The sequence below is a fragment of the Amia ocellicauda genome, unplaced genomic scaffold, assembly GCF_036373705.1.
Source record: "Amia ocellicauda isolate fAmiCal2 unplaced genomic scaffold, fAmiCal2.hap1 HAP1_SCAFFOLD_150, whole genome shotgun sequence".
Lineage (NCBI taxonomy): Eukaryota > Metazoa > Chordata > Actinopteri > Amiiformes > Amiidae > Amia > Amia ocellicauda.
Window position 1 is genome coordinate 16224 of NW_027102713.1, and position 24339 is coordinate 40562.

The window sequence follows — 24339 nt, forward strand, 5'->3', positions numbered from 1 at the left end:
GGGCTAGCAAACAGCCATTGAGGCACCTGTTCGGGACGTACCCTGTAGAAATTCCTGTCAACGATAAAAGGATCAAACGGTGGAGAAAAAGCCCGCAGGATGTTTGTCAAAACTCTGTTTGTGGACTGAATGGCTTTCCCAGATTGGCAGGGACTGTTTTTGGTATTGACTGAAGGACAGTTGTAAAAGACAACCTCTCACCGGACCTCTGGCATACACCAAAGAAAGCCACCTCACCTCTCCCCCGGATCTCACAAAACACAATCCCCCCCGCCCCCAGGGAAGACAGACCGCAATCGGACTCGGGCTTGCACCTTTTGATTGGATGAACGGCCGCAAACATTCTATGTCATTTTCTTTTAAAGCTTCACTCGTGCTTGTAAAAAACCGAGGTCTCACTGAAAGAATGCCCTGACGTGGTTGCTTCCAAGCTAGCTGGTTTACAAAGTTCCTTTTCGCTTTAACGATGATTTCCAAGAAGGGAAATAATCTATCTGTAATCTGTCAACACAGGCACCTTCTTCTCTATTAAGCCACGCGGTCACCACCAGGAAGATGAACACACCAGGCCGACCCGGAGTTTTCGCCAATTCGTCTCCAAGCCTCCCAAGAGGGAACATAAACAGGCCTTATTCGCAGACACAGGCCCTCACACAGGGAGACCACCGCTACACCGCCGCTGCCTCTGCCAAGGGCCCAAGGTCCCACCGAGACTTGAACTCGGATCGCTGGATTCAGAGTCCAGAGTGCTAACCATTACACCATGGAACCAAGCCCGCTGCCCACCTCTTGCCCGTGATGAAGGTTTCTGCTCTACGCACACGTCTCGCTCTGTCGCACGGCCAAGTCCAGAGTGAGCCAAGTTGCGCCCAGAGTGCTGCGTGTGGCGCGTCACTTCCGGAGCCGTCCCTGGTGGTCTAGTGGTCAGGATTCGGCGCTCTCACCGCTGCGGCCCGGCTTCGATTCCCGGTCAGGGAAGGTGGATCTGTTGCTCTTCCCCTAGGACCTGTATGGTGTGTTTTCTCTCTCTCTATCTGTGATTTAATCCTTACTTATATACATATGTCCATGAACGTTTCTGGAGCTCATGTAAATCACATCACACGACGGGCCGTGATCTTTTCGGTCACTTTGAAAGTTTTGCTCATGACAATCCTTTTCTATTGCGGCACGATGGCTGCCACCGAGGAAGGAAAGTCGTCCGCAGTTGGCTGCAAGCTTGCCTGAAGCGCAGGAAAGGACTTACTCGCGACGTGCCACTTAAAGACTGAAGAAGTGGGGGTCGGCCTCACCGAGAGCCCTGAGGATTAGCTCACGTGGTAGAGCGCTCGCTTAGCATTGTAGCGTTATGTTGGGTGTATTTGGATAAGAGCATTTGGGCTCTGAGCTGAAGCACTGATCTAAAGAAAACCTCTCCCCCCCAAAGTTATCAGATTCCCTTAGCTCATCAGCTTGGAAGTGGTTTGCATCAAAGTGACAGTTTTGGGGAGGATGGCACCAAGAAGAGGCCAAATAGTTTGGAATTCTGCTATGAGATGTCTGGAGAAAGGGGCCTGTAGGTGATAAAAACTCTTTGAAGTGGACGAGAGCCGAAATCCCGACATAGAGCTACGAACCCAGGCCAACCGGCATTTCCAAAAGATGGCATGGATTGACATCAGTCATAAATCAAGCCCCCCTCCAATAGGACACTGGGGGCTGAAACCGAAATCCAATCTTAAAAACTCAAGAACCAATCACCTCTTGATCTGACAGACTATAAGGAACAGCGGACAGTCTTTCTCGCTCTCTCTCACCTGAACCAGTAACTCGCTGCCACAGCTCAACCTGTAGCTCTGTTGCCAGAACCGGAACCAGAAACCAACTAAGTCTTTGCCGGCAACAGAAGAGTTAAACTGGGAGAAGGAGATTGAGCTGTACGAAGAATTCTTTTAAAGGACTTTATTAAATAAAGAACTTTACAGACTGCGCTGCCCGCCTGTGCCCACCTGATCAGTGGAGTTTTACAGCTGGACAATTGACTAAGTCGACTGTATACGGAGGTGTCAGTCATTTAAATAGCTATTTGAGTCTTAAGAAACTTGACCCTTGGAACAAACACGGCCCTGCTTTCCTCAAAGACTTTGTCTTCAAATAAGTACGGTGAGAGACCCTGCTTGCCAAGAAGTTTCTGTGCACAACCTTGGAGCCTTCAAACCAGTGGAAAATCTGTTTGGAAACGACTCTACTTTCGCGAAACCCCAACTTCCAGGTGTATCGACTGAGTGGAAGTTCTTGGACAAAGCCGAACCGGACTGCCTTTGTTCCAAACCACACGGACCTCGTGCCGTGTGCTGTTATCTGAGCCCGAAGCCAGAGAGGCCTCTCTGCGACGAAGTTCAGATAAGTTTAACAGTTTGGAGTTCATGATTCATGACATTTGAGAAATCAATTAGAAATGTTAATCTGTGATTTATAACTCTAGAATGTGTAATATCATTTAGTTTTCTTAAATATAAATGTGTGTTGCATTAAACTGTTTTGTTGATAATTTTAGAAATAAAATCTGTCAACGCCGAGAAATATCTTCTCATTCCTGTTTAACTGTTTAGTCTGAAATTGACACAAGTTAATAGACATTAGATTATTGGTGGCCCTGCCTATCCTTAATCATTGAATAATAATCAGTTAAGGGAAATTGTGGTAACAAGTAATGATAGGATCTTTCTCGGCACCTAAACGTGAATGAGACTGATATATATATAACGAGAAGTTACCTGACATAAATACTAACCTGCGTAGTTATTTAATGTCTGACTAATAATACTAACGAGAGACTCACCTTCGTCTTACTAACCGGTATTGTAGTCAATGTGTTTATAACCTTTTTTGTTTAACGATTTGTGTTATCATATGTGATCCCATGGTCTTTGATTTGGTCACGGAAGTGATTTGTCTTCGATTTGTTGATCTAGAGTTGAATTGTAATTCGTTTTTCCCTTTTGTATAATTAGTGTAGTGCTACATTTAGTCTTTGTTTTGAATACATTTGACAATTTATATCTTTGGAATTGGTGTCTGCGTCCAATTATTACAGAAATTGAGTTCTGGGAAGACAGACCGCAATCGGACTCGGGCTTGCACCTTTTGATTGGATGAACGGCCGCAAACATTCTATGTCATTTTCTTTTAAAGCTTCACTCGTGCTTGTAAAAAACCGAGGTCTCACTGAAAGAATGCCCTGACGTGGTTGCTTCCAAGCTAGCTGGTTTACAAAGTTCCTTTTCGCTTTAACGATGATTTCCAAGAAGGGAAATAATCTATCTGTAATCTGTCAACACAGGCACCTTCTTCTCCGTTAAGCCATGCGGTCACCACCAGGAAGATGAACGCACCAGGCCGACCCGGAGTTTTCGCCAATTCGTCTCCAAGCCTCCCAAGAGGGAACATAAACAGGCCTTATTCGCAGACACAGGCCCTCACGCAGGGAGACCACCGCTTCACCGCCGCTGCCCCTGCCAAGGGCCCCAGGTCCCACCGAGACTTGAACTCGGATCGCTGGATTCAGAGTCCAGAGTGCTAACCATTACACCATGGAACCAAGCCGGCTGCCCACCGCTTGCCCGTGACGAAGGTTTCTGCTCTACGCACACGTCTCGCTCTGTCGCACGGCCAAGTCCAGAGTGAGCCAAGTTGCGCCCAGAGTGCTGCGTGTGGCGGGTCACTTCCGGAGCCGTCCCTGGTGGTCTAGTGGTCAGGATTCGGCGCTCTCACCGCCGCGGCCAGGGTTCGATTCCCGGTCAGGGAAGGTGGATCTGTTGCTCTTCCCCTGGGACCTGTGAGTAGATAGTAGGGTTTTTTGGGCGCGGCCTATTTTGTTATGACGTATGCCCTAAGCTTATTAATATTCCTACGTCATAATTGGGGGGCGTGATTTTAGAGTTATTTCCTTAATTATTCCTACGTCATATTCGTCAGAAAGTGTACACCCCTAAAACCCTGAACAACAAGGCCACCCATAAAGACCCCCCCCCCCCCTGAAGGCAACGCCCCGAAACTCTCCTCTCTATTTAAGACCCCGCGCTGCTTTTAGGCAATACCTCTTTAATTCTCAGCATCTGAAACATCCCGCTTCTTCAACATGTCCAGCGACATCAACATGAAACCCCGCAAGAAACAATCCCGGGCAAGGGTTCCTGTACTCACCAATTTGAAGATTGAACGCTCCTGGGTGTTGTTCTGGGGGGGTCGACGGGGTTACCGCTTTAAAAGGGATCCCAGCTATGTTGGAGTGGAGCTTTTTGCTTTGGGAGAGAAGGAGGGTACGTTGGAACCTTTTGAGACGGTGATTGAATACTCTTTTGAGGACTGGTTGAAGGTGATGGCATGGAGAGACCTGGGGCTTGTGGATAAGACTCTAGAAGGCTTGCAAGAGGGTCCAAGAGAAGGCGAAACGGAGTCTCCGACTCAGAGTTTTGAAAGGTGTGAATGGGAAAGCTTGCAGAACTACGGTACAGTGGTGAAGAGTCTATCTCTAACTACTGATCGTAAGGTTTTGTTTAGCAGTACCCTGATTACAAACCCTATTGAAGGGGTTGTGGAGGATCCAGAAAAACAGGTTACTGAAATTATGTTTGACGCCGTGGACTGGCCGTTCTTGAAGGAGGTCATAAACTGTATAAATGATGGTTTTGACATCTTGACCAAATGTTCACAACTGGATTCTGTTAGAAGGAGAATATGCTGGATTATGGATTATATATCCCCCTTGAATGACGACGACGATGATAAAACAGACGACCTGTGGGGGGTTGGAGGGGGGTCTGACGGCTCAGGGTCTACTCTCTTCTAAGAGGGCGGTGTGTCGTGACGTAGTGAAGAGATAGGATAAAAGGCGCAACAATTCATTCATGGTTTAAAATTAAAGAGAATGTCTTACCCGAAAGCTGCGGACATCGACAGGCTCTACAGGCCTCTTCAAACCCGGGATCACCCCTGGTTCTATTCCCCAGATTTTGTATACACTCCGGAACCCTCTGACTGCGGTTACCCTCCAAGACCTCAGACCCCGGTCCCTCAGGACGAAACAACATGCGGAGCGATGGATGTCCAAATGAGTCTCGGGGATCCCCAGCCTCTGGAGCTCATGGAGGGCCTCGATTTTGCCGAACTGTCTACCGTCTGTGCGTCTCAGGAGGGGGTCAGTCCAATGGATGTAGAAACACCCCACAAACCACCAGGCGACCCAATGAGCATCGGACGGTCTCGGGGGCGTGATGAAGACGCAGGATTTATGCCCGGGGTAGGTGTCCAAGTAAGCAGAGTGGTTAAAAGCACCCTGGTGTATATTCTGAGTGCTCTCATCGACCGAGCTCTGAAAGAAGTCTGTCGGGGGTGTGAAGTGAATCACCCCAGTCAGTTGAGACACAGTTGTTTGTTTGAACCAGACCGTTACTATTTCCTGTTCTATTTCAACGTGTTTTACAGAAGACTGAACAAACCGTGGCTGAAACCGGCACTAATCAAGGCTCTGTCTTACTCCCACATACATGTCACTGCTGGACAAGTCCAGAAAATCATAGATGAGATTTTGCTGGAGCTGAAAAAGGAGCCGTTTATAATAGAGAAACTTGGGCAGCTGCTCAATGACCTGGATGAGCCAAGTAGAAAAACCGCTGGCAAGCTAAAAGCTTATTTCTTCCGTAAAGAAGTTAAAGCTGGGGGCAGCGACGAAGAATTCGACATCTACGCCACTGATTCAGACTCTGACCTGAACTAAGGGACTTTGAACATGGGGAATGTTCTGGACTGCTGCTGCAACTGGTTCTGTCATCAACACTCTGCAGCTAACCTGAGAGCGCTATTACACCATGTGCTTGACAGAAAAGTAGCCAACGCGAGCCTTTTCTCTACAGATTTAACCATCGATGAGGATCAACTTTCAAACCTGGAAAAGTTAATGGTTGCTGTAACAAAGACCGGGGGGTACGAACACTGGGATGAAGCGCTCAAGGGGGCCAAGAATGATATTAGGCCATTTCATCAACATCTGTATGACCTTTTACTGAGCATGTTTAATACCCCTCTGTTTACTTTTAAAATAGGTCATATTGTTGTTTTATTTACATATGTAACTGAGGTGTGTGCCTACAAGATAAAGAAACAGGTATTTGTTGATATAGATCAAGTAACCAATCATCTGATTTCTTTTTGTCTGGACCGTAGAAAAAATTGTTGTGTATGTTATACTTTTCTCAAATGTCTAAAAAGGGGTATCTGCTCTCCTGAAGTTGAATAAAAAACCTTGTATAAAAACTTTGCGCATAGTGTGGGTCTGTGTGTTTATTTGGCAGAATGACTCGGCAAGCTCCCCAAATGCATGAACTATACTACAACCCAGCCAAGATTGGGGGTTTGGCGGGTAAGAAGGGTTTTCAAAGAGGACTCGCTGAGGCCGGCGTGAAGGTTAATGATGTGGTTGTTTCAGAATGGTTACGGGAACAAGACGCCTATACCTTACATAAACCTCTCAGGATTAACTTTAAAAGAAACCGTGTATATGCAACTGACATAGACTCACAATGGCAAATGGATCTAGTCGATATGTCAAATTTATCAAAACATAACAATGGTCACAAATTTATGTTGATGTGTATCGATGTGTTATCAAAATATGCCTGGGCTCGCATTCTACATAATAAAACAGGTCGGGCGGTGACAAGGGCCTTTGAGGATATATTGTCCCAGGGACGATGTCCTAAAAAACTGCAGACTGATAAAGGAAAAGAGTTTCTCAACAGAGAATTTCAGAATCTACTGAAGAGACACAAAATACATCATTTCACCACCGGTAATGAGCTTAAGGCATCGGTGGTGGAGAGGTTTAACCGCACCATAAAGACCAAAATGTGGAGATATTTTACAGCGGTCAACACGTTCAAGTATTTTGATAAAGTTCAGGATTTTATCGATGCTTACAACCAAGGGTATCACGCCAGTATTAAAATGAAGCCTATAGATGTTGATCAAAGTAATTCTTTTAAGGTCTATAAAAAATTATACGGCCCATTTATTAAGAAGGGGAAAACTACTTATAAGTTCAACATCGGTGATGTGGTTCGCGTTTCAAAGCTAAGGAGTACTTTTGCCAAAGGTTATGAACAAACATTTTCTGACGAATATTTTACAGTTACCGAACAGGTGGCTAGAGACCCCCCCGTGTACCGGTTAAAAGACTATGACGGGGAGGATATAGAAGGAACGTTTTACGAAGCCGAGTTACAAAAAATTATTGTGGGTAAAGACATTGTATACAGAGTTGAAAAGATATTAGCTGAGAAAACCCAGAACCGGAAAAAATATGTGTCGGTGAAATGGCTTGGATGGCCTGAAAAGTTCAATAGTTGGGTCCTGGAACAACAGGTTTGTGATATTCAAGCCTTATAACAACATGCCCGCTGGTGTGATGGGGTCATTACTTTCGATACTCAAGATGGAATCAGGAGGCTTCTACGTGACTCTACCCAGTAACGCCTCTCTCGATATATACCCTAAAAATGAAATATCCAGTTACACGGTACAATTTGGAAAATCTATAGATCTAAGGGGGTCGTGGGAAGTGGGGTTGGCGGAAATACAGTATCCTTACACTTGGGCTGTTTTACAAGATAAGGATGCCACCTTCGCCATTTTTGACGATGTTAAAAAGAGTCAATGGACATTCACGATGCAAGGAGGTTATTATGACAATGTGGATACAATATTAGATGAGATGCATAAACAGTTCTCAGAAGGCACCCCCAACATCAAGCTATATTACAACCCTATTAAAAACAGAGTGTACAAGGTGTCAAAACCTGGTATTAGCATTCAAACCAAAGGACAACTGGGGCGTATATTAGGGTTCTATTCTGACACAGAGAGCAGGTTCTCAGAAGTGGTGGCACCCTTCCCGGCTGACATCAGTGGCGGCTTTTACACTCTTTATGTGTATACGGATATCATAACACACCAGAGGGTCGGGGATAGCTATGTCCCCCTTTTGAGAAATGTACTTATTAAAGGTAAAAGCAATGACATGGTCACAATTACTTATGACAAGCCACACTACGTACCAGTCTCAAAGACCCACTTTGACCATGTTTTCACAGGTGGATGTGACCCTGGGAGATCGGCTCATTAGTCAAAGCAGCAATACTTACCCCTATAGGGCCATGATGGAGTGTATCCTTAATTATAGTGAGGAGACCCTAAGCAAACAGTTCAGCCCCGGCCTTTTCTTCAAAGACACCCCGGAAGCTATGGACGACCAGGATCCAGAGGGACTCAATAAGGGTTTGCAAAAAAGAACGGCCTTTTCAACAGAAGGGAGGACCTTTGAGCTAATGGGACATATTCATGCAGACATATTTTTCCAAGAAAAACTCATGCTCAACGGGGTAGACATTAAAATTAAAATGATCCGTAGTAAAAGTGCTTTTTGTCTGATGACCCCTGATACTGAAAAATATAAACTGACCATATTATCGGCCTCGCTGTTTGTGAAAAAAGTATCCGTCTCCCCGGCGGTTAAACTAGGACATGCGCAGGCTTTAATGACGGCAAACGCCAAGTACCCGATCGAAAGAGTCTATATGAAAGTCCACAGTATCCCCGCAGGGACACGGGTGATGAACCAGGAAAATCTGTTTCTAGGCCAGCTCCCAAAACAGGTTATTATAGGTCTCGTGGATAATGATGCATTTACCGGGGTTTACAACAAGAACCCCTTTAACTTTAAACATTATAACGCGGAATTTATAGCACTGTACGTCGATGGTGTGCAGGTTCCATCCAGACCTTTTCAACCTGACTTTGAAAACGGCAACGCGGTTCGTGAATATTACAGTCTAGTACTGGCTACGGGTCGCCATCTCAAGGATCAACCTCTGCTGATCGATCGCCGGGAATACTGCAGCGGTTACACCCTGTACGGTTTCAACCTGACCCCTGACGAAGAGTGTGGACAACATTTTTCACTGATGAAGACGGGCAATATGCGTTTGGAGATGCGTTTCAAGCAGCCTCTACCACGCACTGTAAATATGGTCGTGTATGCTGTGTTTGACAACATTATTGAGGTGAATCAGAGGAGAAACGTTCTGTATGATTATTATTAAAATGAACACCAGAGAGCTCAACCACATCATGAATGCCCTGGACGGCTCACGGAAAGTGTTTCAAGGAGTCTACGCCTGCGACCAGCTGCCTAAATTTAAGATCAAGAATTTACCTGCAATGTACATAATCAACACACACCCTAAAAATATGCCCGGAGAACATTGGCTGGCTATTTATCTAAGGGAGGACCACCGTCGTGAATTTTTTGATTCCTATGGAAACCCCCCGGATTTCAGACCTTTCCCTCGGAAGATCAATAACTTTCTTCTCAACAACTGTCAAGAAACCATTTACAGCGGTTGTCAAGTAAAAAGTCTACAGACCTTCACTTGTGGTCAACACTGTGTGTTTTTCTTATATCATAGATCTTAAAGAAGGCCATACCCCGATATTATGGCCTTGTACAGTGAGGATTTAGGCCAAAATGATAAAAAAGTGGCAGAGTTTGTCAGGACACTGTGGACCCCCCCTTATAACACAATTACTTACGACCCTAGCCAGCCATGTATACAGATGGGGTGTTCTTGTGAGGATTTTAAAAGATGTCATGCGTGTTAAAGTGAAAAAATAATGAAAACAGCCTTTGAATCATTAGTTTTGTTTTTATTCAACACAAATCTTATACAAAGCAGGGTTATGTTATAAATAAATGTACAACATTTGAAAATAAAAATAAAAAATAAAATAATTGTTTGTCGGTTCCTTATTTACAGGGGAGACAAATAAAAACATGAGATTAATAAGCTTCCCAACGATGGATAGATCCTGAGCAGGGTTGCTCAACACGGTCAGAGTAATGAGATATCGGCGTCAGATCAGTCACCACCTCTTTACACAGACGGATTTTTTGTCGCGTTTCCTGGTTAGGGACTGTTGATTGGGGCATGTTCAGACAGGCCATCGCCTGTAGGAAAGCATTCCAGCCTACAGGTCGGCGACTATCGGGTACCTTATTAGTGCTAGTGACACTCTTCAACAAATCAAACATGTGTGAACCTTTGATCAGTTGTCCTTTAAAAACAAATTCACCCTGTTCATTCCAAGTCGTTACCCGCGGTTTCTGAACCATTTTGTGCAGAATATATTCTGCATGTCTTTTGCTTCTGGCCGGCATGTTTCTCAAAACATCCGTTACAACATCTCCCTCTGAACTCTCAACAGGTTCGGGCACCGCAACATCTTTATCAACCGTACCCCCCGCATCAGTCCCAGAACCATTTTCTTGAGAGGCCATGGTTAAAGTTAAAATGTTTTGATCTTTTTCACCCTGTCTAACCAGACGGAGGTAGCGCTGTAACGTGTTGCTATACATCTGGGCTTTGGAATACTGATTTAAATCGGCCCTGGCCAGTATAGCTTTCATTTCAGAGTCCAGGTTGTTTTCGGCCATTTGTCTAATGGGCTCTGGCCCGACAACATTTTTTCTCAGTTTCTCAAGCTGCTCCTGAGGGATCAAAAACATTTTCTGAGCATATTCCATTATTAACCCACTCTGGAAGCTAGAAGACTGGTTAGGAAAGGCACGGCTATGCTCAACAGCGGTCCTATAAAACCTCCGGTTTGATTAATCTTCTTTCTTTTTCTTTTAATAGAATACTTCTTATTAGCGATGATCTTGATAACCGCTTTTTGTTTTTTGAGTTTAGAATGTTGAGAAGGGGTTAGGGGTATATTACCGCGTAAGATGTTAAAAGCTATTTCACACAGGGTCTCGATCAAATCCGAGGGGGCCCCTGCCAGCACAGCTTTCCTATGGCGCGGGCTCCCCTCAAATAACATTTGCAAAAGCGGCAGATTTCTTTTAATCCGAACAGACATTCTTATTTATTTCCTTTTCTTTAGCACATACACTGCCGGCCAATCGGGCGGGCACAAACCTGTTCTGAGGCGAAAGTCTTCTGGGGTTTGTGCTTTTAAGTCCACAATCAAGTACCCGTAGGGTTTTTTGGTGGCATCCTCAAATGCCTCCAAAAAGAATTTGGTCTGGTTAGGGTACATTTGACGAGCCAAGACGGTGACCTGTAGTTTATCTCTGGGGTTTTTAAAAAGAATTATATATTTGGCATTTAAATTAATAGTGCGGCTTTTTTTACCTTGAAAAAATAGATTTTGAACTAAATAAATAATACTTAAATTCCTATGATGAGTGTACTTTGTGAAAGCTTTTTCCACTTCACTGTTGTCACCGGCCTGCTCCATCAGGTCATCAAGGATCACTAGATTAGTTTGTCCGGGCGGGAACAGGTCATCGTCACACAACGAGGCGGGGAGACCTTGCACAAATTTCAGATTATTTTTTTTTGATGCCAAATCATCGTAGAGAGGTTGCCAGCAAGAGTAACACCACACTATGTTGTCAAGAGCTTGGGACACGGTTGCGTCCACATCTTCTATGATGTTCTTTATAAGATAGCTCTTACCCGAATTGGAGGGACCGGCTATAATACAGGAGAAAGGGTGTTGAAGTCTGTTATCAAAACCACTGCTAATATCCATAAGGCAGAGTGGTATAATCAGTCTTCAACACTCTTTTATTGTACACCACCCTGAACCGTTTGTTTAGTGATCTATTTTCCAATGTGTACCCCTTTTTATTGTGATAGATCTGATTTCCGGCTGTAATAATCTCGCGAGGAGGCGCGTCTTTCTCGGTTACAAAACTTTGTACCAGGGTCGTCAGAGACTTGATGTTAATGAGCTTGTTGTTACAATGGTTCAGAGTGAAACCCTTAACTTTCATACAGGTCTTACCCGCAGCCGTTCTGTATGCGTAAGTCTTAGGACCCCCTGAAACAAACTCCACTATGTGGTCCTGAGGATCTAGCTTGCTCGTTAACTCCCCAAGGTAGTCCCCGAGGGGAGGGACCCAATCCCCTGGCCTGGTGACAAAGATTACAGAGTCAGTATCATGATAGAGCGTGCGTTCCTGCAGCTGATCCATTAAGTTGTACAGTTCAAGCTGGGCGTAAGCCGTGGTAAAAACCGTTATGAAAACATTAACGTTTCCCTGTTTGGTGGGGAAATCTTTAGGGGCCCTCCACTGGACCTGTGCCACGTGGTCATTTAAGAATTGAAAGTGTGATACTGCATGTTGTTTGGAAAAGATAAATTCTATAAACTGTTCAGGGGTTTTAATCAAGGTTGTGTTTAGACGGTTATTTCTTTCCCCAAACTTACCCCACAGACTGTTTAAAATCAGTTTGGACATTTGTCTCTTGGCGGGGTTTACAGTTATGTTCCCCGGCTCTAGACGGATCCCTTCCTTTTCAAAATATTGCTGAACGTACCGCTCTTTGGCAGCGGAGTCAACACACCATGAGGGATAGCCCGATGCCTCCTGTTTCCCTTTCAGATGGGTCATAATGTACTCAGCAAAAAGAGTATCAGATTTTTCAGAAAAATGCCAAACCTCATACACCTTACCGACTCTGTAACCTTTCTCCACCGCCTTGTCAAGCTCAATGCTACACCAGACACCCGTCAGCGCTCTCTCGTCATCACTGTGCAGACAAGAGGTATTTTGATTTTCAGTTTCCACACACGTTCTACACAGAGGGAACATCAATTTTCCCGAACACCTGTAAGGCAACACGGGTAGGAACAGCTCACGAGGAGGGTACATGGTGACTTTGATCAAACCAAAGTACTGTCCGATTTCGAGAAAGTCACGATAAACAATGGTTGGATGCCCCACCGGGTACATTTTGGTCTTGTTGACATAAGGGTACAGACTGGTGAAATCATAGTAATCTACTCTCTCACCCTCCTTTACCTCATAATGTAAACAGAGGGCGTTGGTACGACCCCCAAATAACGCATCCCTGGGCTCTAGACGTTCAGGAAAGTCCAAGGTTTCCATAAACCGTTGTACCCCCACATCCTGTTGCTTCAGGGTCGTCCACGCGTGTTCCCAAATCACCAGTACATTCAAACCATAGGTGTTTTTTAAAGTTTCAATTCGTTCCTGGAAATCATAGTACATATCACCGCAGAGTTTTTGTGTTACGGGGTTAAAGGTGTTTGGGTCGAAGCACTGAGGACAGCCATGGTAAATACAACCAGCAAACTCATAAGCGGTACGCCGCCCGGACACGTCGCTAAAACCGTCTAAGTAGTAAGGACCCATTTTGACTTCCCCTTGATTTAAAGCATGTCTGATGAAGATGTTATCCCGGGCACTCAGATATTCCAGCCACTGTATGGAGACAGTCGAAAAGTTCTTTTGTCTAGCACGATAGTTGTCAGAAGTGGTGTCCGCTATAGTGTTTTTCTGCAAGAAATTGGATCGATACATTTTCATGCAGAGAGACGCTATGGTCACACTTTGCAAAGGGTCGAGACCCGACGTGTTGATAACCTCGGTGCGGAAACGCAAACAGGCTTCTATAAGGATCACCACATCATTTTTACAATAAGCGGCCATCTCTTCTCGGAAATCAAAAACACCCCCCTTAACCGTATTGTACCATTTAAAGAATTCCTCCCTCTCATGAGACATCATAGTATCAACCCCATAATAAGAGGCGGGCGGGTAGGACCCTCGATAATTTTGAGTGTCCTTAGTATTAAAAAAATGGCAGAACCAACCTTTCTTCTGAGCCTCAAAACCCAGAGCTTTAGGCAAAGCGCTCAATTTCATGGGGAGGAAATTTAACAAGTCTATGTAACGTTGGTTGAAAGCCTCGTCGGTGAAACACATGATCTTGCTACCCTGAGCTATTATTTTTGGGGTCACCCCATTTTCCACCAGATACTTCATCAATATGTAAGAATCATAACCCTTAGCATTGTGGGCAATAAATGTGTAATTGAGGTATTTTGGACCGCGATACCGCGTAAAGAAATCCCTGACACAACTCTCACCGCTAGCTGACCACTCACAATCCAACATGTCAATACAGTGTATATAATTAGCAACATGGACCCCGTTTTCTTGCCGGCATTCAAAATCAAAAAAGACATACCGGTTGTGCGGCGGCTCCTTTTTAACCGGCTGAATAAAGCACTGGTGTTCAGACCCCGGGGTTAAATCCGCATTACAGATCCTACATCTCGGTTCCAGACATTTGTGTGGTTTTACCTCATGAAAACGGTACTGGAGGCAACACTGCGGGCAATATTTAGTTTGATCACAATAACTCCGTTTTTTAACCCCCTCAGCAGCGGCCCTCTGCACCTTATGTTCGGAAAAACAGAACGCGGAGAGACAAATCCTTAAGCAATCTTTACATCGGATGGTAGGGGCCAAACCCTTACGACATTGCGGATTGAAACAGACGTTACAGTAACCGTCACAGCGGTGCTTAAGCTTATCATTGAAGGCCTTATAACACCAATGACAAACATACGAACAACCCAAAAAAGCCGTCAAACTCTTTATTCCAAAGTAATGACTATCACTTAGGAAGAGAAACAGTGTCTGTGTATGGGTTTCAGGATGTGTCTGAAATTTCACAAATACTTCCTTTACCTCACAACGGTACCACACAACAATTTTTAAAGACAACAACTCCTCAAACATGGCAATGTCTGAAAAGGCAACCATCTGTTGAGAGTTTAAGCCGGCCCTCTGATGAAGCATTAAAGCCTCTTGCATAGCTTGGGGTTCAGGCATGTCGGGGGTGAGTAGTTTTATTAAACTGTAAGCAAAACAGAGCTTATTGTCCCCATTGGAACTCACCACTAATTGCCTGAGCTTGTTCCTAATTATGTCGTTCTTCAAGCATTTCGACAGTCTTCTAAGCGCCCCACCCTCAGGGTTAGGAACCACATTCATTACCAGAGACAGACTTTCATCAGCTAAGATGGATGCGTTACTTTGCAATAACGCTTCGATTTTAGCCAGAAATTCATCAACATCTAAATTATCTCCACTCAGCATTACAGATAGGTTGCTAAACAAATCATCCCCTCTGAGTTCTAACTGTACAACATCTCGAGGTCTGACCCTTTCAGCAACCTGTTCAAGCATGTTTTGCAAGGCCTCGTGTATGTTGACAAATATTTCTGCATAATTGTCACAATTTAAAAGTTCTGCAAAATTAAAACGCTGAATCATTTCAAAATTGTTATAGGCCGGTCTATCTATAATCACGGGATCACTGGTACTTTTGGACACATCATCATTTTGAACAAAGCCTTCAACCCCTACATTCTCACAGAGCATGTCATCCACAGCCTTATCAGTCTCAGAACCCTCCACATTCCGAACACCCCCACCGCTGACATCTACAAAACCCCCTTTTTGAGGAGGCTCATTTAAAGCCTGTAAAAGTCCTTCAAAGATATCCACCCGGTTAATGTCAAGACCCTCCTCTATAGTGACGGCTGCTTCTGCCGCCGTACTGTGTTCTAATTGTCTCAAATCATTTATAATAGGGGCAGAATTTGGTCGGGGTAGCGTCTCCAAAGCCTCCACCATTTCAAACAAATCGGGGTGAACTAGGGGTTGAACCTCTATAAGCGCTACCGTTGGGAGGTGGTTATTTAGATCATTGACCATCTGTAACAGGTCGGGGTTCACGGTAAGTCTGGTAATTCACATTCTATCGGTGGTGATTGGGGGTTATTTAAATCATTTATCATTTGTAATAGTTCCTGGTTCATTGGGACATCAGAGGAGTTCACAACAGGGCCGAGGGTGTTCTCTCGGGAAGGTCTTTTTGGGGCCCTAACTTGTTCATAATCCTTTAGTTTGTGAGTTCTTTTACCAAGTCCGGACATTTTTTTTATTTTTTATTTTTCCAACAACCCACAATAGTAAGGCGTTTTGTATCTATTAAAACATTAAATACGGTACAATTCGTTAGTAAGGGTATTAATAAGGGTGTTTTGGCTCTCTATCACAAGGTTTTGCCCCACTAACACAAGTCTTTGATTTAGTAACAAGGTATGTAGCAACTCATGCCGACCTTCAGGAAGTAGCTCCGGGGGATGGTGTCCTGGCTCAGCTGCAAAGGATGGTCGCTCCGGTAAATCTCGGTCGAAGGAGGCAGGGAGCGAGCGTATACTCACGGACGGAGACCAAGAAGGCCTTTGCGGTGACACCCTGGCCAATCGCGGTGTACTGTTCAGCGTTTCTGTAGCCAAGAAACGGGGCTGGGGGGACGATGTTGAAACCAGTCCGTCGTTGGGTGGTGTGTCAACCCTGACTGACGGCGACCCCTGAGGTTGTTGGTTGCCTGTATTTGTTCCGCCCGACAATGCGGCGGGCTGAATCTGGATTGTTGAATTACCCCCAGAAGGCTGTGGCCTGAGTAGATGTTGGGGGGTCTCCAAGACCACCGTGGGGGATCCTCTCGGTGATCTCTCCGGGGAAGATGTTTGATCCCACTTAGACGGGGTAATTGTCCTCAATAGCTCATCCACAGAATGACTATCCCAAGAGTCTTGGGAAGAATAAAAATATACATTACATTTACATCTTTAAACGGCGACAGAAATCAAACTTAAAACAACATGTCCAGGACCTTCAAAACCTTTAGCTTTTTTAGACCTTTGAAAATAGGCTTAGACATTCACTACAACGCCTTATTATTTACAGACAATATATTTATTAGGACTTGATAATAAATGTAAAACAGAGAAGCCTCTGTAAATAAACTGTTTCTTAAATGTAATATTGTTAATAAAACACTTTTTATACACACACACACCACATTTCATTTTTAAACGAACCTTCCAAGTGTAAACGCTTCCTGATCCCGGGACTTCCTGTTTCACAAACGTTTTCACGATCTGTTTAAATATTAAATACAATGAACACCTTCAAGCCTTTTCCTACAGCCACTTTAAAACAGAAGTATAATTGCGGGAGATAAGCCAAACAACTTACTAAAACCTTTCGGACAGCTTTACTTCCTAACCAGACGGTCGGGCAATCGGTCATTTCTAAACACATGCCCCAGAAACAAGCCTAGACCTGTCCGGACTTCTAAAGATCTTTCCCAGAACCCCCAAGACCTACAGGAAATGGGCACCCCTCGCTTAAATATTAGCCCTCAACGGGCAAACAAAACCCTTTTAAAAACATTAAAGTTTGAAAGATCTTACTTACCTCCAAAGAATAATCGTTTCTTATGTTTTTCAGCTGGTTTAGCTTTTTGCACTTCTGTGAAGGTAAGAGACATGTTTAACCTTTAACCACCCCGCTTTATAAAAAGCTTTAACCTCTTACAAGCGGCAGATATATACTCACCGCTATCAGATACAGGGGCTGACGGCCTTTCAGATTCTTGAAAGGTTACGGTTCTCGAAGGTAAAACTAAACAAGCCCTCGCTGTGGAAGGCCTTTCGTTGTCTCGAACCACGTTTCTTAATACTGTTAGAAAGGATATTTTTTTAAATTAACAAGACGGGCCTCAAACATCTTACAGAAACGTTATACAAACAAACAGGGGTTTAGTTCTTACCCGGTCGGCAGACAGCCTGTCTAGGGACAACCACTTCTCTTGGTTGATCCTCGGAGACATTAATCACAGGCCTTTCGATAGTTTCTGTGTAATTAAAGAGACCGCCATTAATATATATTAAAACGTTTTCATAACTCTAATGAGCCGCTTCAAAACACAACCACACACCCATACATAAGAACCCTTGAGCGCAAACACAAAAATCTTACCGTCGTTGTTCCAGATGATCTCCTCAGCGTTGGGAATTAACTCCTGTTGACTGGCTGAAAAATAATTTTACAGAACTTAAAACAGATGTTATAACCTTATTTACAATACATGCCCACAACCCGCTCTGAGTCAATGAAAATAATCTGAAGACTTACCTAAAAACTCGTTTAAATCGAAGTCGTTGATGTTGTTTCCGGACATTGTTGATCTTTAGGCTTAAATCGAAAGGTCAGTATGAGTCTGTCGAGCTGAAGACCAGACCTTCATACTTATACTGATGGCCGGATGCCGGATCTGCTTGTAAGGCATTGTTCTGGGCTGGCCTTTGTGCCGTCCTGTTACCAATTAACATATCAAAACCAACCAATAAAATGACCCTGCATCAATTTCAAATAGAAACCAAGATGGCGACGATCTCTCTCCTCTCTACTCTAAACTTTTATTAGAACCTTTTGGTCTCTCAAAAAAACATTTTTAAGCATCAAGACCTATAGTCAATAAACACTAAGAATATTTCAGGCCTTTATACGCGCTAAAAAACAACCTGAGCCAAGAAAATAACTATAAAGATCTAAAATAAGTAGCGCTTTTACAGTGATTTTTTTTTTTTTTTTAATAGCGATGCTTTCTTTGGTATTAAACAAGTCACAAACTACTCAGAACAGCGTTTATCCCCACAAAAGAGATATTTGGGTTTATTTTACAAAGCTTATAAATTATATAGTATAAAAGTATTCTGAATGTTTTGAGACCACACGCCATGCCTACGTTTGTCTGAGCCCACCCCCGTCCCCCGTGGTGTGAGTGATTTAGCCTTGAGTGTTGTGATCTATTTAGCATTGAGTGATCAGTTGTTTTTATTTTTTAAATGATTCCTTATCATCAGGGATTGAGCCTGCTAAAATACCTTAAAAACATATCCTTATCTTAAGTCTAACTCTTATGAGCTTTAAGACCCTAGAATGTATTTAAGTAAAACGAATGAACACATTATGTGTGAGATAAAATATAACCACAGCTTTTTTTTTTTTTTTTTTTTTTTTTTACAAAAACAATTAACCTATACCCACAAACACCCACACACACACACACCCTCTTTTTTTAAATTTTATTTTTAATTAAATTTGAGGGGAGAGACAGAGCCATATACATTGGGGTTAACATAAGTACCCTATGCAAAACAGGAATTGTTAGGACCTGTGACCATTACAGACAACAGAACTTGTTGATCTTATAAAATGATTGGGCGAGAGAGACAGAGAGAGAGAGACAGACAGAGACAGAGACAGAGACAGTGTGAATATGATAAACGCACTATTCAAAATGGCATTGTTAAGACCTGGGACCATTACAGACAACAGAACTTGTTGATCTTATAAAATGCTTGGGCGAGAGAGACAGAGAGAGAGAGACAGACAGAGACAGAGACAGAGATAGTGTGAATATGATAAACGCACTATTCAAAATGGCATTGTTAAGACCTGGGCCCCTTACATGTATATTTAAAAAAGACCCCCAACCACTACAGGAAGAGCCGACCCATTCACACTCTACAGTTGACCAACAAGAACAACAAGAACAACCGGTTATGGGTGGCCTTGTTGATCAGGGTTTTAGGGGTGTACACTTTCTGACGGATATGACGTAGGAATAATTAAGGAAATAACTCTAAAATCACGCCCCCCAATTATGACGTAGGAATATTAATAAGCTTAGGGCATACGTCATAACAAAATAGGCCGCGCCCAAAAAACCCTACTATCTACTCCTGTGTGGTGCATTTTCTCTCTCTCTATCTGTGATTAAATCCTTACTTATATACATATGTCCATGAACGTTTCTGGAGCTCATGTAAATCACATCACATGACGGGCCGTGATCTTTTCGGTCACTTTGAAAGTTTTGCTCATGACAATCCTTTTCTATTGCGGCACGATGGCTGCCACCGAGGAAGGAAAGTCGTCCGCAGTTGGCTGCAAGCTTGCCTGAAGCGCAGGAAAGGACTTACTCGCGACGTGCCACTTAAAGACTGAAGAAGTGGGGGTCGGCCTCACTGAGAGCCCTGAGGATTAGCTCACGTGGTAGAGCGCTCGCTTAGCATTGTAGCATTATGTTGGGTGTATTTGGATAAGAGCATTTGGGCTCTGAGCTGAAGCACTGATCTAAAGAAAACCTCTCCCCCCCAAAGTTATCAGATTCCCTTAGCTCATCAGCTTGGAACTGGTTTGCATCAAAGTGACAGTTTTGGGGAGGATGGCACCAAGAAGAGGCCAAATAGTTTGGAATTCTGCTATGAGATGTCTGGAGAAAGGGGCCTGTAGGTGATAAAAACTCTTTGAAGTGGACAAGAGCCGAAATCCCGACATAGAGCTACGAACCCAGGCCAACCGGCATTTCCAAAAGATGGCATGGATTGACATCAGTCATAAATCAAGCCCCCCTCCAATAGGACACTGGGGGCTGAAACCGAAAACCAATCTCAAAAACTCAGGAACCAATCACCTCTTGATCTGACAGACTATAAGGAACAGCGGACAGTCTTTCTCGCTCTCTCTCACCTGAACCAGTAACTCGCTGCCACAGCTCAACCTGTAGCTCTGTTGCCAGAACCGGAACCAGAAACTAACTAAGTCTTTGCCGGCAACAGAAGAGTTAAACTGGGAGAAGGAGATTGAGCCGTACGAAGAATTCTTTTAAAGGACTTTATTAAATAAAGAACTTTACAGACTGCGCTGCCCGCCTGTGCCCACCTGATCAGTGGAGTTTTACAGCTGGACAATTGACTAAGTCGACTGTATACGAAAGTGTCAGTCATTTAAATAGCTATTTGAGTCTTAAGAAACTTGACCCTTGGAACAAACACGGCCCTGCTTTCCTCAAAGACTTTGTCTTCAAATAAGTACGGTGAGAGACCCTGCTTGCCAAGAAGATTTTGTGCACAACCTTGGAGCCTTCAAACCAGTGGAAAATCTGTTTGGAAACGACTCTACTTTCGCGAAACCCCAACTTCCAGGTGTATCGACTGAGTGGAAGTTCTTGGACAAAGCCGAACCGGACTGCCTTTGTTCCAAACCACACGGACCTCGTGCCGTGTGCTGTTATCTGAGCCCGAAGCCAGAGAGGCCTCTCTGCGACGAAGTTCCGATAAGTTTAACCGTTTGGAGTTCATGATTCATGACATTTGAGAAATCAATTAGAAATGTTAATCTGTGATTCATAACTCTAGAATGTGTAATATCATTTAGTTTTCTTAAATATAAATGTGTGTTGCATTAAACTGTTTTGCTGATAATTTTAGAAATAAAATCTGTCAACGCCGAGAAATATCTTCTCATTCCTGTTTAACTGTTTAGTCTGAAATTGACACAAGTTAATAGACATTAGATTATTGGTGGCCCTGCCTATCCTTAATCATTGAATAATAATCAGTTAAGGGAAATTGTGGTAACAAGTAATGATAGGATCTTTCTCGGCACCTAAACGTGAATGAGACTGATATATATATAACGAGAAGTTACCTGACATAAATACTAACCTGCGTAGTTATTTAATGTCTGACTAATAATACTAACGAGAGACTCACCTTCGTCTTACTAACCGGTATTGTAGTCAATGTGTTTATAACCTTTTTTGTTTAACGATTTGTGTTATCATATGAGATCCCATGGTCTTTGTTTTGGTCACGGAAGTGATTTGTCTTCGATTTGTTGATCTAGAGTTGAATTGTAATTAGTTTTTCCCTTTTGTATAATTAGTGTAGTGCTACATTTAGTCTTTGTTTTGAATACATTTGACAATTTATATCTTTGGAATTGGTGTCTGCGTCCAATTATTACAGAAATTGAGTTCTGGGAAGACAGACCGCAATCGGACTCGGGCTTGCACCTTTTGATTGGATGAACGGCCGCAAACATTCTATGTCATTTTCTTTTAAAGCTTCACTCGTGCTTGTAAAAAACCGAGGTCTCACTGAAAGAATGCCCTGACGTGGTTGCTTCCAAGCTAGCTGGTTTACAAAGTTCCTTTTCGCTTTAACGATGATTTCCAAGAAGGGAAATAATCTATCTGTAATCTGTCAACACAGGCACCTTCTTCTCCGTTAAGCCATGCGGTCACCACCAGGAAGATGAACGCACCAGGCCGACCCGGAGTTTTCGCCAATTCGTCTCCAAGCCTCCCAAGAGGGAACATAAACAGGCCTTATTCGCAGACACAGGCCCTCACGCAGGGAGACCACCGCTTCACCGCCGCTGCCCCTGCCAAGGGCCCCAGGTCCCACCGAGACTTGAACTCGGATCGCTGGATTCAGAGTCCAGAGTGCTAACCATTACACCATGGAACCAAGCCGGCTGCCCACCGCTTGCCCGTGACGAAGGTTTCTGCTCTACGCACACGTCTCGCTCTGTCGCACGGCCAAGTCCAGAGTGAGCCAAGTTGCGCCCAGAGTGCTGCGTGTGGCGGGTCACTTCCGGAGCCGTCCCTGGTGGTCTAGTGGTCAGGATTCGGCGCTCTCACCGCCGCGGCCAGGGTTCGATTCCCGGTCAGGGAAGGTGGATCTGTTGCTCTTCCCCTGGGACCTGTGAGTAGATAATAGGGTTTTTTGGGCGCGGCCTATTTTGTTATGACGTATGCCCTAAGCTTATTAATATTCCTACGTCATAATTGGGGGGCGTGATTTTAGAGTTATTTCCTTAATTATTCCTACGTCATATTCATCAGAAAGTGTACACCCCTAAAACCCTGAACAACAAGGCCACCCATAAAGACCCCCCCCCCCCCTGAAGGCAACGCCCCGAAACTCTCCTCTCTATTTAAGACCCCGCGCTGCTTTTAGGCAATACCTCTTTAATTCTCAGCATCTGAAACATCCCGCTTCTTCAACATGTCCAGCGACATCAACATGAAACCCCGCAAGAAACAATCCCGGGCAAGGGTTCCTGTACTCACCAATTTGAAGATTGAACGCTCCTGGGTGTTGTTCTGGGGGGGTCGACGGGGTTACCGCTTTAAAAGGGATCCCAGCTATGTTGGAGTGGAGCTTTTTGCTTTGGGAGAGAAGGAGGGTACGTTGGAACCTTTTGAGACGGTGATTGAATACTCTTTTGAGGACTGGTTGAAGGTGATGGCATGGAGAGACCTGGGGCTTGTGGATAAGACTCTAGAAGGCTTGCAAGAGGGTCCAAGAGAAGGCGAAACGGAGTCTCCGACTCAGAGTTTTGAAAGGTGTGAATGGGAAAGCTTGCAGAACTACGGTACAGTGGTGAAGAGTCTATCTCTAACTACTGATCGTAAGGTTTTGTTTAGCAGTACCCTGATTACAAACCCTATTGAAGGGGTTGTGGAGGATCCAGAAAAACAGGTTACTGAAATTATGTTTGACGCCGTGGACTGGCCGTTCTTGAAGGAGGTCATAAACTGTATAAATGATGGTTTTGACATCTTGACCAAATGTTCACAACTGGATTCTGTTAGAAGGAGAATATGCTGGATTATGGATTATATATCCCCCTTGAATGACGACGACGATGATAAAACAGACGACCTGTGGGGGGTTGGAGGGGGGTCTGACGGCTCAGGGTCTACTCTCTTCTAAGAGGGCGGTGTGTCGTGACGTAGTGAAGAGATAGGATAAAAGGCGCAACAATTCATTCATGGTTTAAAATTAAAGAGAATGTCTTACCCGAAAGCTGCGGACATCGACAGGCTCTACAGGCCTCTTCAAACCCGGGATCACCCCTGGTTCTATTCCCCAGATTTTGTATACACTCCGGAACCCTCTGACTGCGGTTACCCTCCAAGACCTCAGACCCCGGTCCCTCAGGACGAAACAACATGCGGAGCGATGGATGTCCAAATGAGTCTCGGGGATCCCCAGCCTCTGGAGCTCATGGAGGGCCTCGATTTTGCCGAACTGTCTACCGTCTGTGCGTCTCAGGAGGGGGTCAGTCCAATGGATGTAGAAACACCCCACAAACCACCAGGCGACCCAATGAGCATCGGACGGTCTCGGGGGCGTGATGAAGACGCAGGATTTATGCCCGGGGTAGGTGTCCAAGTAAGCAGAGTGGTTAAAAGCACCCTGGTGTATATTCTGAGTGCTCTCATCGACCGAGCTCTGAAAGAAGTCTGTCGGGGGTGTGAAGTGAATCACCCCAGTCAGTTGAGACACAGTTGTTTGTTTGAACCAGACCGTTACTATTTCCTGTTCTATTTCAACGTGTTTTACAGAAGACTGAACAAACCGTGGCTGAAACCGGCACTAATCAAGGCTCTGTCTTACTCCCACATACATGTCACTGCTGGACAAGTCCAGAAAATCATAGATGAGATTTTGCTGGAGCTGAAAAAGGAGCCGTTTATAATAGAGAAACTTGGGCAGCTGCTCAATGACCTGGATGAGCCAAGTAGAAAAACCGCTGGCAAGCTAAAAGCTTATTTCTTCCGTAAAGAAGTTAAAGCTGGGGGCAGCGACGAAGAATTCGACATCTACGCCACTGATTCAGACTCTGACCTGAACTAAGGGACTTTGAACATGGGGAATGTTCTGGACTGCTGCTGCAACTGGTTCTGTCATCAACAC

At 44.3% G+C, this 24339-nt stretch overlaps 6 non-coding genes across 6 annotated transcripts; 3 read left to right on the top strand and 3 right to left on the bottom strand.

The window, feature by feature from the left end:
• Positions 1 to 699: 699 nt before the first annotated feature.
• trnaq-cug (transfer RNA glutamine (anticodon CUG)) lies at positions 700 to 771 on the bottom strand. The gene has a single exon. It is a non-coding gene; the product is annotated as a tRNA-Gln (tRNA).
• Positions 772 to 906: 135 nt separating this feature from the next.
• On the top strand, positions 907 to 978 carry trnae-cuc (transfer RNA glutamic acid (anticodon CUC)). Its single transcript has one exon. It is a non-coding gene; the product is annotated as a tRNA-Glu (tRNA).
• A 2530-nt stretch (positions 979 to 3508) lies between these two features.
• On the bottom strand, positions 3509 to 3580 carry trnaq-cug (transfer RNA glutamine (anticodon CUG)). The gene has a single exon. It is a non-coding gene; the product is annotated as a tRNA-Gln (tRNA).
• Positions 3581 to 3715: 135 nt separating this feature from the next.
• trnae-cuc (transfer RNA glutamic acid (anticodon CUC)) lies at positions 3716 to 3787 on the top strand. Its single transcript has one exon. It is a non-coding gene; the product is annotated as a tRNA-Glu (tRNA).
• An 18242-nt stretch (positions 3788 to 22029) lies between these two features.
• Positions 22030 to 22101, bottom strand: trnaq-cug (transfer RNA glutamine (anticodon CUG)). Its single transcript has one exon. It is a non-coding gene; the product is annotated as a tRNA-Gln (tRNA).
• A 135-nt stretch (positions 22102 to 22236) lies between these two features.
• Positions 22237 to 22308, top strand: trnae-cuc (transfer RNA glutamic acid (anticodon CUC)). The gene has a single exon. It is a non-coding gene; the product is annotated as a tRNA-Glu (tRNA).
• Positions 22309 to 24339: the final 2031 nt, after the last annotated feature.